We start from the raw sequence: 12309 nt of genomic DNA on the forward strand, positions 1-12309 counted from the left end.
TGTGAGTCGTATAGGCAGAGCGTGGAGAGGAGAGGATTGCTGCACCAGGTAAAGTACGAGAATACACTTTTGTATATACATTGTATTTAGATATGGCAAAGGGTGTAATTAACCCATTTATAAAAACAGAAAATAAATCTGTAGACCACAAACACATTGTAATAATCATGCAGTGTTAAAACTAGTTGTTTACCATCAAGCAAACAGTGGAAATATGAAGACACATGATCCAAGAATAGCCAAACACCTCAAAGTGTCACCTTTGTGTGAAAACCTATCCCTGAAGCTTGGGCTGACACGTGGGCAGATGAGGACTGTAACCTCTCCCATACAAAGGGAAGAGATAACTCAGATCTAGGAAGACACCCCAATATGTTTAGACCCTCATACAGAAGTTCAAGTCCATTTTCCCTTACCTCGGACCTTGATATGTGGGACACAAACTCACGCTTTACAGCTCAGGTAAGACCCAGATATCCTATTTTTTTCCTGGTAGAACATGTTGATCAAAGTGTAAATGTTTAATTTATTTGTTTTTTCTTTCTTAGACCTCAGCATGGTGTGGTATGGCAACTGTCTCTGGGACCGAGTTCCTGTCCAAAGTCAGCACGAGGTGAGGGGGAGATTTATAACGTTTTTAAGTGACAGAGTCAATATTAATTACAATTTAATTTCAAGCAAGGGTGTTGTAAGAAGTTCTTGCTGATGAACTGAATGTATTCCAGCACATCTGGGAGTGCCGGTGGCTTCAGACAGAATGACCCAAGTCTGAGGAAGTGGCAGTCATTGTCCCATCTGGTGCCTGAGGGTGCTACACGAACCTTTCCTCCATATCCACGGGCTGAATTAAGGGCTGCCAGAGGTGAAAGCAGCTTTAGACAAGCAGAAGGGGTGCATTGGCTGCAGGATGCTCATGAGCGTTTAGACACTCTGGACCGGCTGAGGACCCGAAATTCACAGCTGAGCTACAACACAACTACTGCACAACTGCTTGACATGAAACACAAGGTAAGTTTAAAGAGAAAAGTAATTTAAAATGTCTATGTAAACAAATTATATAATCTATTCTGTGATGAAAAGAGGTTTGCTTAGTGTTTCATGTGACCACAGCATCGGGTTCTTTTTGCACTGATGTGTTTCACAACAGCTGTCAGAAACGATTGGTGCTCTTGAGCAGGAGAAGGAGGCAGCTAAATTATCCCAGTTTGAAACGGGCCGGAAACGCGGAGAGCTTCATGATAAGTAAGTGCCGATAAGTAAAAGACAGGGAATTTTAAACACTTAAGAAAATATTGAAAGTCCTTCTGCAAAATTCACTCACAAGGGTCCTACAGCTGGAGAAGGACCTCGTGCAAATGAGATGTATTTTGAAGGGCGGAAGCAGTGATCAACCAACTGAAACATTACCAATGAGTCAAGAAGACTTTAACAGACGGGTGTGTAAGCGTCTTGTTTAAGAAAATAGATCTATGTTCTAAATAATGTATTATTCTTCGTGTTTGTTTGCCAAACACTGCTTTTACATTTAAATTCAGGAGAGGCAGACGGTTGACACAGAGCTGTGCAAGCTGAGAGCGGCTCTGAGAGACGCTGAGGCGAGGGCAAAGACACAAGAAGAAGAACACAACCAGGCTCTCCAGAAACTCCAGACTTCTACAGAGGTCAGTTTAAAAATATATAAGGGAAATCCTGAATTTACTGTTGACTCTCTTTCGACAAAATCACAAAGTTACACTGCAGTTGTCTGTTGTACAGCCATTTTCGTTTTGTTCCATACTTACATGTTAATGCTCTGTGGTTTTGTTTCTGTGTATTAGACACAGAGGATGCTGTTGAATCAAATAGAGGAGATGAATCAAAGAAGACAGAATCACTCTGAAGTGCAAGAACAGCTGAGTGAAGCTAACAACAAGATCGGTCAAGCATGCCTGGTCAGTTTCCTGTCTCTGACTCAGTATTACCTTATCCTACAGGTACATTTAAAATGTTGTAATAGGAATTACATCTTGGAAATGGTCTTTCAATCTTCCCAGGATAAAGCCATCTTGTCGACTCAAGTGCTTAAGCTGGAGGATAATGTAAAGGAACTGAAGGCCAAGCTGACAGGCGTTCTGTCTGACAAAGATCACTTGATCCAGGTATCTTATATATAGTCTTCAACTACAACATCTGACATATCTAAGATCAAAATACAATGTATTGGCATCATCACTAGCTTATTGTTGCACGTGTAGGAGAAAGCAGATCTGCACCAGAGGGCCCAGGTCCTGGAGTTGCAGCTGCAGACAGCCCAACAAAGTTCTGAGGGCTGTAACACTGAGCCTCAAAACAACAAACAGGATCAGGAAACTGTCATGATGAAGGGAGAAAACAAGGCTCTCAGAGAGGTTAAAAGCTTGAAGTGGACATATTTTTGTTAAATTTCACTTTTTATGAATTCTTTATTAAATGATCCCTGTTGTGTCTTTACGCCAGGCAAATGAAAAGCTGACATGTGAGCTGGAAATGATTAAGCAGGAACTGAAAACATCACAGTCTCAGCTACAGGAGGTAACGGCAGAGAGGGTCACCAGCTCCAAACAGATCATAGCTGTGGAGGCAGAACGATCTCAGCTGATAAGAGAAAAAGAAGAACTGTTGATTAAAATGAATGAAGGTGGACATGATGAGTTAAAGATGATGAAAGAAAAGTGCAGCCAGCTTAGGTGAGATGTTGAACAAGCACTATTCTTCAATATTTGAAGAAAAACTAATTATAATATTTTACAATGACCTTGTCTTTTTTTAAACTGAAAAATGATCTAGGGAATCTTTGGGAGCTGTGGAATTAGAGAAACAGAAACTGCAGGATCTGTGCCCGTGTTTGGAGGCTGAGGTCCTCGAGAAGAGGAAGAAGCTACAACTGCGAGAGGAAGAACACCGGAAACAAGATGCAGTGAGAGTCCAGAGCATCGAAGAACTAAAAGCTGCGGCCTCACACTGGGCAGAGAAATGGCAAAAGGTGGCTTTGACGCTGCAGAACACACAGGAGGAGCTAGAGGAACTCAAAAGGAACAACTCCAGGAATAAAGTAAGACCATCCCTTAAAAATAACTGTACTCTACATCAGTTCTTTTAGACGCATCTACATTCAAAAATGAAAAAAAATCTACTTTCAGCTCCAAGTAGAAGCCATACATCTGGCAAATGGGGTTATTTAATATTATGTTTTTTGACAGAAGGAATCAGACTCACTCCTACAGACTGAGCTTGATGCATGCAAACGAGAGCTGGAGAGGAGCAGGAGTCAGGCTCTGCTTCACAGATATAAAGTTAAAGGTAAATGCACTTCTTTCTTAGCAGTCTGTGGCACCTGCAAATATTCTCAACAAGATTACTCTTTAAGCATATATGTCTTTTTATTCTTAACCACAAGGGGGTGTTAAAGTGCTGTGACCTTGTATTTGCAGGCGGTGAAGCCTCAGTACAAACGGAGGACACAGAAACACAGACAGCGTGAGTGGATTTTGATGAGATTTTCATTTTCAAAATGCACCATCAGCAAAATGCTCAAAATGAAATTCTGTGATCTTTCTCTTTATCGTTTGCACTTCATCAGCTTATCTCAATCCTCTTTGTTATGGGAGCCGCCATCAGACTCCCACGGCAGCCAAAACAAAGCCCCTCAGGTAACAACATGTTCCTCTCTCACTGAACTGAATTTGAACTTAATAATAAGCTGTGTGTGTGTGTGTGTGTGTGTGTGTGTGTGTGTGTGTGTGTGTGTGTGTGTGTGTGTGTGTGTGTGTGTGTGTGTGTGTGTGTGTGTGTGTGTGTGTGTGTTTGTGCGTGTGTGTGTGTGTGTGCGAGGGGGGTATTTTTATGTAAACATGTATTTGGAGTAAATATTTTGGGTATGAAGTACAGACAGTGAACGTTAATTATTAATAGGTATGTATACAGAGCAGTGAAGGTCAAAGGCTGAAGCAAAAACTGTCAGAAAGAGAAAAGCAACTGAGGGGAAAGTAAGACTTCTTTGAAAAATGTACAAATGATTAGTTGTTTTAAAGACTAAGAGGTGTGAATGTGGACAGGTTTTCATTGTTACTGTTATAGGGAAGACGCTTTGAAGCGTCTAGAAAGGCGGAGAGAGATGGGAAAAAATGAGGCTCAACTCAAGATTTCTGCTCTCAAAGTACAGTCACTATATACCCAAAACATGCAATCTCATCAATGTATGAATCAAATCCAACATAGATCTGTGCTTAACCAACTGTGACCCAGCAGGTGTATTGAATGTGGGATTAACCAGCACATCTCTTCTTTCTTCATTATATTTCTTTCCCATGAACGCTCATGAAAAAGGCCTCTGAAGATGATCAAGATGATGGAGGCCAAGCAAATGTCTCAACCACTGAGTCACTGAGGGCCCAGCTGGAAGGTTGGACCCAAAAACAATTAAATATAGTGTGTTGATTTTCCTCTCTGGCTCAGCTCTGAAACTTCTTTCTCCACATGTTTTCAGAGAGCAGGAGAGGGACGAACAAGCTGCAGGAGGAGGACACACTGCCAGTCCAGAAGCTTCAAACACTGGGGCAGCTTTACCCGGTAAAGTTTGTAAAAACAACACCTCTAAAGAGGGCCTCCTTTACTGGTGATGAACATAATAAAATACTCCTCGTCCACAGGTTAAAGACGAGAAACCATCTGTTGAAGGCAGGAAGGATACAATTAATGTAGAGACGGACCAGCAGAGGAGGATGGTCACTGAGCAGGTACATATTGATACCAACATGATTTCAGGTTTTCTTTTAAAACAACGGCTCTGTGGATGTTAATGTCCGCCTGTCGGTCTGCTACTTTGGTTCAGACTGAAATATATCATACGAACCGTTGTGTGAGGATACGTTGATGACTTTGCTGAAATTCACAAGCAACCAAGAAGTAAATAAAGTAATTAAAATCACCACCTTTACCAGCTGTACTATTGTGATGTACACATTAATGCATCAATAATTATAATTAATAATAATATAAATTATTATGAAATGTCCCATTCTGCATAATGAAAAGTTTTACTTTTGATTCCTTAAAATATTTCGATTGTAATATTTGTACTCCTCCTCTTTTACCACAGCTATTAAGCTAATGTTAGCATGCTAACACATTAAACTAAGAGGGTGACAAAGGTAAACATTGCATCCTCATATTGGCATTGTCACTGTGAGCACAGCTTGCATTAGCATTTAACTCAAAGCACAGTTGTGCCTGAGTCTAGTCCTGTAGGGCTTCTAGAGTTGTTTTATACCTGTTGTAAATGCCTCGGAGGAATGTACTGTATCTTATAATGTGTGTAGTTAAAGAGTCTGTTTAAGGGGCAAGAAAGAAAGGAGGTGGGACAGGTTCACAACAGATCAGCAGCAGGTCAGACTGGAGCCTCCGCACCTCAAGACTGGTCCCAAACATCTAAAGTTGTGAGGGTAAGGAACCTCTCAGCACCGACACAAACTGATAAAGATAAAAAGCTTTCACTATTTTGTGAATATGTGCAGAAATATCTTGTTTTTCTTTTTCATTCAGAATCCAGGGGACTGGAGGATCTGGCAGCAGAGCTCTGGTTTGATGCCAGTGTTTGAGGAGGACGAGGAGGGCAGTGACTGGCCAACAGGGGAGGAGGGAAAGCAGGAAGAAAAGGCTCATGCTGAGGAAAACTTCCACAACCAGAGCCAACAGGTTGTAAGGGCTTAAAATGGCACTAAGTGGAATGGTTACCTAGTCGAAACTCCAAAAACAAACAGTCGAAACAGGCTTTATACGCCACAGCTAAATGACTAAAACATAAACATTAAAACCTCCAGCCACCACACCACCTCAAAAGACCATCTGTATTTGCCTGTCTGCATGTTTCATAAATAACATATTAGCAATTGCAACTGATGCAAATTAATATCATTGATGGCATAATCGCGGCACACAGATTATATCACAAAATTAGCAGACCTACCCGAACATTCCTTCATTACACACACGGATGTGCACTAATCCCAGCTTCTGCTTTAATCAGGAAGCAAACGGCACACAGGGAGGGGTGTCAGCCTGGCTGCATAACCACTTAAACTATGTAAAACGTAGTTCAGCTATAATCTCACATATGACTCTTTCTACTCTAAATAATCAGATTTAAAGATGAGGAGTGAACCGGTCAGCTGGAACATCTATCTCAATGATAAGAGGATAGAAAAGAGTTACAGTCTTGTGTATGAGAACAGACATGAGAACAAGTCAGTAACATCCAGACACAACATGATAAACTCTGTATCAAAGCCATTCAAAAGTCTTGATGGTATTAAGTGCTGATAAAAAACGAATGGCAAATACTACAGACTGTGCGACAAAAGATCAAGGTCTAAATGCTAAACAAAAAAATTAAAAAAAATGATGTTGCCCTCTTTTGCACTTCTTTTTTAGCTGCTATTTGAAAATGACGTGACAAAAATCTACTATAAAAAGCATTCATTCAAAAATAGAGAATACATCTGTCTTATCACACAGTATAAAGATGAAACGAGAGATTTAAAACCGTTCTCTCCTCTGCCAGATGTCATCTTTGAGTGCAGAAATCTGCAATCTGAAGGCAAAAAATGAGAATCTGCTGCAAGGTGATGTTAAACATGAATCAGTGTAATATTCGTTTGTGTAGACCTGTGCTGTGATCTGTGTCATGTTTATGGTTTGGAGCCTTTGGGAAAACCACAGGAGTCATGTATTTATCTCAGACAGGGACATATCCACAAATACCTAAGTGGACTAAATAATATGGAACACATTGTTAAATGAACTAACAAGCTACTTTATTGGTGGATAAGTCCCCGATCTTAATTCATTTATCTTCTGCTTTCCGTGGCCTTCTGACTTCTGCATGTGTAAAAATACAAAATGTATATGACATTTTGAAGTATTAATCTGTGTATAATTATTTCCCCCCATTTTTCCTGATTTAGCCACACTAACGTGCAAACAACCAATTCAGGACTGCTCTCCTACTGCAAAGAAACTATCAGACAAGTCTCGTCACTTTTCAGATGAGATTGACCTGCAGCAGAAAAGACCACCGTCCCTCTATCCTGAAGGAATATTCCTGGCTGAGCTTGTAGATATATGTAGCCCTGATGAAGATGAAGAGGAGGAAAAGGACAAATGATGTGTTTTGTTTTGTTGTTATGTACTATAAAGTGCAATAAAGTCATAGACCAGTAATTACAGGGCGCTGCACCAGCCAACATTGTGCCTTATAACCTTTTATTCAAATACAATTTAAGAACTTCACTTCAACAATTTAAACTTGGTGGATGCTTTTACCTCAGATAAAAGTTTGAATAAAAGTCACCAAGCCGTCATAGACAAAAGTGTGTGTTTATTTATATGATGGGATATGGCAATCATTACAGATGCACATGAGAGTATATGTATATTTTGGAAAAGGAGGTTGCTCTTCAACAATGAGATAAACGGTGGAGTGCTAAACCAAAAATCCAATGAGCATGTTAAAAAATGAGCATCATGTGATGTTAGAATTTGAAGTACATGTGTGTTTTATGTGTTCAAATTAATGACAGAGTGTATTTTAGTTACAAAGACTGAATACTGGAGTGACTCTTCAGGATTTATAAATAAAGATCAGTATAATCATCTTTGTTCAGAGACCAAATATTTAATATATCACCAAAATTGTAAAAGATGCATTAAAAAAATTCTGTTTTACAAATATATTGTCCTTTGATATGCCTACAAATTATGAACTTACACTTACACTTTCCATTTACCTTTCCATACACAGGTTGATATATATTGAAATAAGGCCATTGTCAAGAGTTCCCACATATCCACCGATTGGAACTGTCAGTAAACGCATCATTTGGTACACAAAGTGTACACTTCATGGTAGAGGTGACGTATAATATCTTACTTTGTTAATACAGTACGTCAGGTCCACTGGTCATGAAATAGTTTTTACAACACACCTGTCCGATCTTTTAGAGCCTCAGGTTGTACAGTGTGCCAGCGTGCCTGCTCCACCTGAAGGCTGCACATGTCTCTCCAGTGAGCACGTCCTGCATCTGCACCCTCAGCTCCGATAAGGACTCGACCAAGAACTTTACCTTCTGAAGGGACCTGAATTTGAAATTCGCAGGGTTACAGAAATGCATTTTATGCTGAGATTGTGAGCTCCCAAAGCAATCTGTACCTGCACGATTATGAACTCGAGCATGAGGGGCAGCTGACTGATGTCTCCTGGAGGCAGGTCAAAAAGGACAGACGTATTCCACACAGTGCGGGACCCTCCTTCAGTTTCTCTGCTGCTGATCACAACTCCTTTATGATGCAGATTGATCACCACCTGGTATTCTGTACACAGGTATACAAACATGATGAAATCTAATGTAGAATAAACAATTAGACATGACTACTAAGATTCAAATGGAAGCTTGAAAGAGAAAGTTTCCCACTGTTATAATACGAGTAAACTAAATTTGAAACAGTAAATGGCAGAACAGTATATTGTATCATAAGATCATAAGTATTAAATTCAAATGTCCTGATTTCTTGCTGTATTATAAGCTGCCGACCTCACAGTTGCAGACAAGCACATTCTAATCCGAGTTTATGCATTAGTTATTTAGATCTATGACACACTTATCAAAATCCCATCACACAAAAATGTTTATGCCCACTGCCCAGTTATGAAAGAAATGAAAAATGAAATGAAATGAAACCAAAGATGTGTTTACTGTCCTCTTCTACTGTGAAGACACAATAAAGTATGATCATGTATTGTAGGTACTGTGTGTGCGTGCATGTGGACTGGCGACAGTCTGTGTATGTACTGTATGTATGCACTATGTTATCTTTGTATTTTTATAACAGCAGATACTGTATGTGTCCAAGACAAATTTCCTTCGGGACAATAAAATCTCTCTTATCTTATCTAATCAAGTAAAACATGGAGCTAAAATGCAGAAAATACATATATTTTCCCTGTCTTTATCCGTAGAAATGCACTTTGCACAAACAAATACTTTTTGAATCTGATATTAAACAAAAAGAGATTATCCAAATCACATTCATGTGACATAATGCATATGAAACAGATATCATAAAATCTAATGGCTCTTTATACAGGACACGTTGTCTGTAATAAAAGTAATGCCTTGACAGGCTAATGCAAACATTACATCTGTCAGATCAGAGATCCAGAGGAGATTGGAACATTTTCCTGAGGATTTTGAATAGTGAGGGATTAAACGACAATGTCATTAAAAAAGGGATGATCTCCTGCTGCATTCGAGTTCTGTAAGACATCATTTAATCCCCTAAACATTAAAAGCAAACATAGGGAATTACTTTACCTCTGCCCCCCTGAAAGGCAAAACTTGGTTTTGCCCACGCATGCTTGCATAATGCCTCTATATGCATGATGTCCTTGTGGGATCTCCAAATCAAATACACACTTTTTCAAATTCAAGTGACATTAAACGCTGGTCTTACCTGTTGCTGTGAACGAGTGAACGAGGTTGGCTAAGTTATCTGCTCTGAGGACCGTGGCTTTGATGCGATGGGCCAGAATCTGATACTGAAGCAAAATGAAGATTTGTGGAGGACAGCTAAGCCCCTTACGCATCAGTGCATCCTGTGAGATCAGACTCTGCAGTCAAAGAGCAGAGAGGGAAAACAAAATAAGCAGGAAATGAAGCATGAAGCTTGTTGTGTACAAAAATCACATAAATCACCAAAGGGGGAAAAAAAAGTTTCATTGCACTGACCACAGAGACCACATAAAAGCAAAACAATATAAAAACAAATTATGTCTCCATGTGTTCCCCTTTTTGCTTGTTTCAGCAGATATTTTCAACTGGTAACCTTTCAACTGGATTACAAACAACCTCATTTACACATCTGGTTTTTAAAACAAAGTCGTAAAACTGCTCAAAGGAGGGACCAAAATGGGCCCAGTAACAGATTTTGGCCATCCCAACAGGTTAATCCATGTATCTTAAAAATAAAGTCAACACCTGCTCACATATGTTAATTCAATACACCAATACCTTTTTTAGCTTCTCCTTGTTTGTGGTAAGCTCTTTTGTGAGGTGAAATGGATGCTCTGGTCTCCAGTCGCTTCCTCCACATTCGGCCTCCAGTTCACCCAGCGTGGTGCCTCTCGCGCAGGGAGCGTCTCGTGTGTATACGGCTATTCTCAGGACACACTTCTGGAGCTCCTTCACAGAGCTCACCTTCAAAAGCAGCACCTGTGGGTTGTGCGTCTCAGAACTGAGGCTGCTTTGGGCAGAGGCCTGTATGGGACAGGGGTACAGAGGCGGCAGACTGCCCAGCACAGACACATCCTCCAGTCTGTGGAGCATCCCAGTCAGGTTCAGGACAGTGACTGCCAGGGTTTGCTGCTCTGGGGAGAAGGCCATAGTGAAATGGAGGCAGGGTTTCTGTGATATTGGCATTTGGCAGCTGGCACTGGAGCCATAGCTCAGCGGAGCCAGTGGAATTGGTTCTTCAGACATAGAAGGAGAAACAGCGCTGGGGCTGGTGAGCCTGCTGTGTTCATCATAAGATATTTTATCTCCCGTCAGCATGCAGCGCCTCTGCAGAGCCTTACATGTTTTGGACAACAGACCCAGTTTGGGAAATGTAGGCAGGGAAGCATGACTGTCATCAATGGGTTTATAAAGGGGTGATGTTGGTGGTGCTGTGCTGAGGCGACGCAGGGAAGAATAAGACTTTGGCTGCTCCTTCTGTTCAGCCGCAGCTCTAGCGTGTTTAGAGAATGGCAGAGATGCAAATTCACGCTCCAAAGGCGCAGGGCTGGTGAAAGTGGAGGGGTATTCCACTATGTCAACATCCAGCTCCTCGTATTGCTCCATGGACGCTGTCGTCGCTGCTGAGGGAGGCGGGTTCTGGGCAAAGGTCACAGGTTCAGCAGGAGCTGGTGCTGATGTCACAGGATGTTTGTCTTTCCCTGCACACATCTGACTTGTCCTGCAGCACAGAATACATCCCAGGACCAAACTCAGACAAAAGACTATCAGGCCGACCAGAAGAAGAATTTGGAGGTGAACTGTAGACGTAAGAGAGAATAATAAGATCAATCAGTTGGCACCAATTTAAAAACAGTTTACCCTTCAGAACATATACCATTTTACCCCATTTACCTGAACGCATAGACCCAATGTTTCATATCAAAGTACTGATAAAGGAGTGTTTTAAATCACGTGTCCATATGTACATTGAAAACAAACATTGCACCAATAACTCTGTTAATGTAAATATGCGCCTGTGCGTATTGTTTTAGACCCCAAAAAAAATGAACCTATCCTTTAAGACCATACCTTCTAGTTGTTTGGTGAAAAGGACCTGCACCAGAAGCCAGAAGAAGAGTATGAACATGATGCCCTCAATCATACCCTTACAGCAGAAGAGCAGCACAGACTGCCACAGAGGCTGACCTGGGTACTCCTCATCATGGTAAGGCATGGTGCCAACAGTGTGCTGAAGGTTTGTCAGAGCCTATTTCAAAACATCCACCAGTAGAAACCCAGAGGTCCCAGCGGAGAAGATCATTAGTTTGACTTATGAAAACATATTCTGGCTTTCAGTGCTGGAGATATATCCCCTCATGATTCTGCGTCAGTCAATCAAAGCCATTGTTTTGGAGAGAAAAAGTCACAAAGGCACAAAAACATCTTGGATATTTTGAATCACACATTTCAGCTTGGAGTAACAAAATGAGTAGCAAAACCCTGCACACTACTTCATTCAAAAAAATGATTTCTCATATAGCTATAGTCAAGCAATGTTCAGATGTCTTTCCTGGTTCAAAGTTGTAAAAAAATCATCCTGCTGTCCCTACTTGCATGGAGTATATTCCAGTCTTCATCCCAGTACAGTGACCTCCTCATCTGCAGAGTGACTTGACCGGTATTATTCCTCCCAAGCGGGCAGGAGCTGTGGGCGGAGATATCATCTCATAATGCCTCTAAATTGTGCTTGAAGCATCTTTTTTCTACAGTGTTCCAGATGCCAATCCAGCAGTATCACAATAGAATAACTATCCCAACGGTAAATCCTGCAACACATGCCCCTCCCTCATCCTCTGGCCCATGAGCTCTTATCCCTATTAGCATAACCTCTGTCATATCGGTCTGCTGCAGAGTTCAGGAATTACCTCTCAATATGGACTCTTCCTGTGCTTCCTTTTCCACACACACACACAATATGTTGACATTTAATTTTTTAAACTTAATCTGATATACAATAATACAT

At 40.9% G+C, this 12309-nt stretch overlaps 1 long non-coding RNA gene across 1 annotated transcript; it reads left to right on the forward strand.

Moving 5' to 3' along the window:
* Positions 1–5378: 5378 nt before the first annotated feature.
* Positions 5379–7179, forward strand: LOC306698732. The gene is made up of 3 exons (XR_013767154.1): positions 5379–5459; positions 5560–5715; positions 6981–7179. It is a non-coding gene; the product is annotated as an uncharacterized lncRNA (long non-coding RNA).
* Positions 7180–12309: the final 5130 nt, after the last annotated feature.

Source organism: Pholis gunnellus (assembly GCF_910591455.1).
Source record: "Pholis gunnellus genome assembly, chromosome: 7".
NCBI lineage: Eukaryota > Metazoa > Chordata > Actinopteri > Perciformes > Pholidae > Pholis > Pholis gunnellus.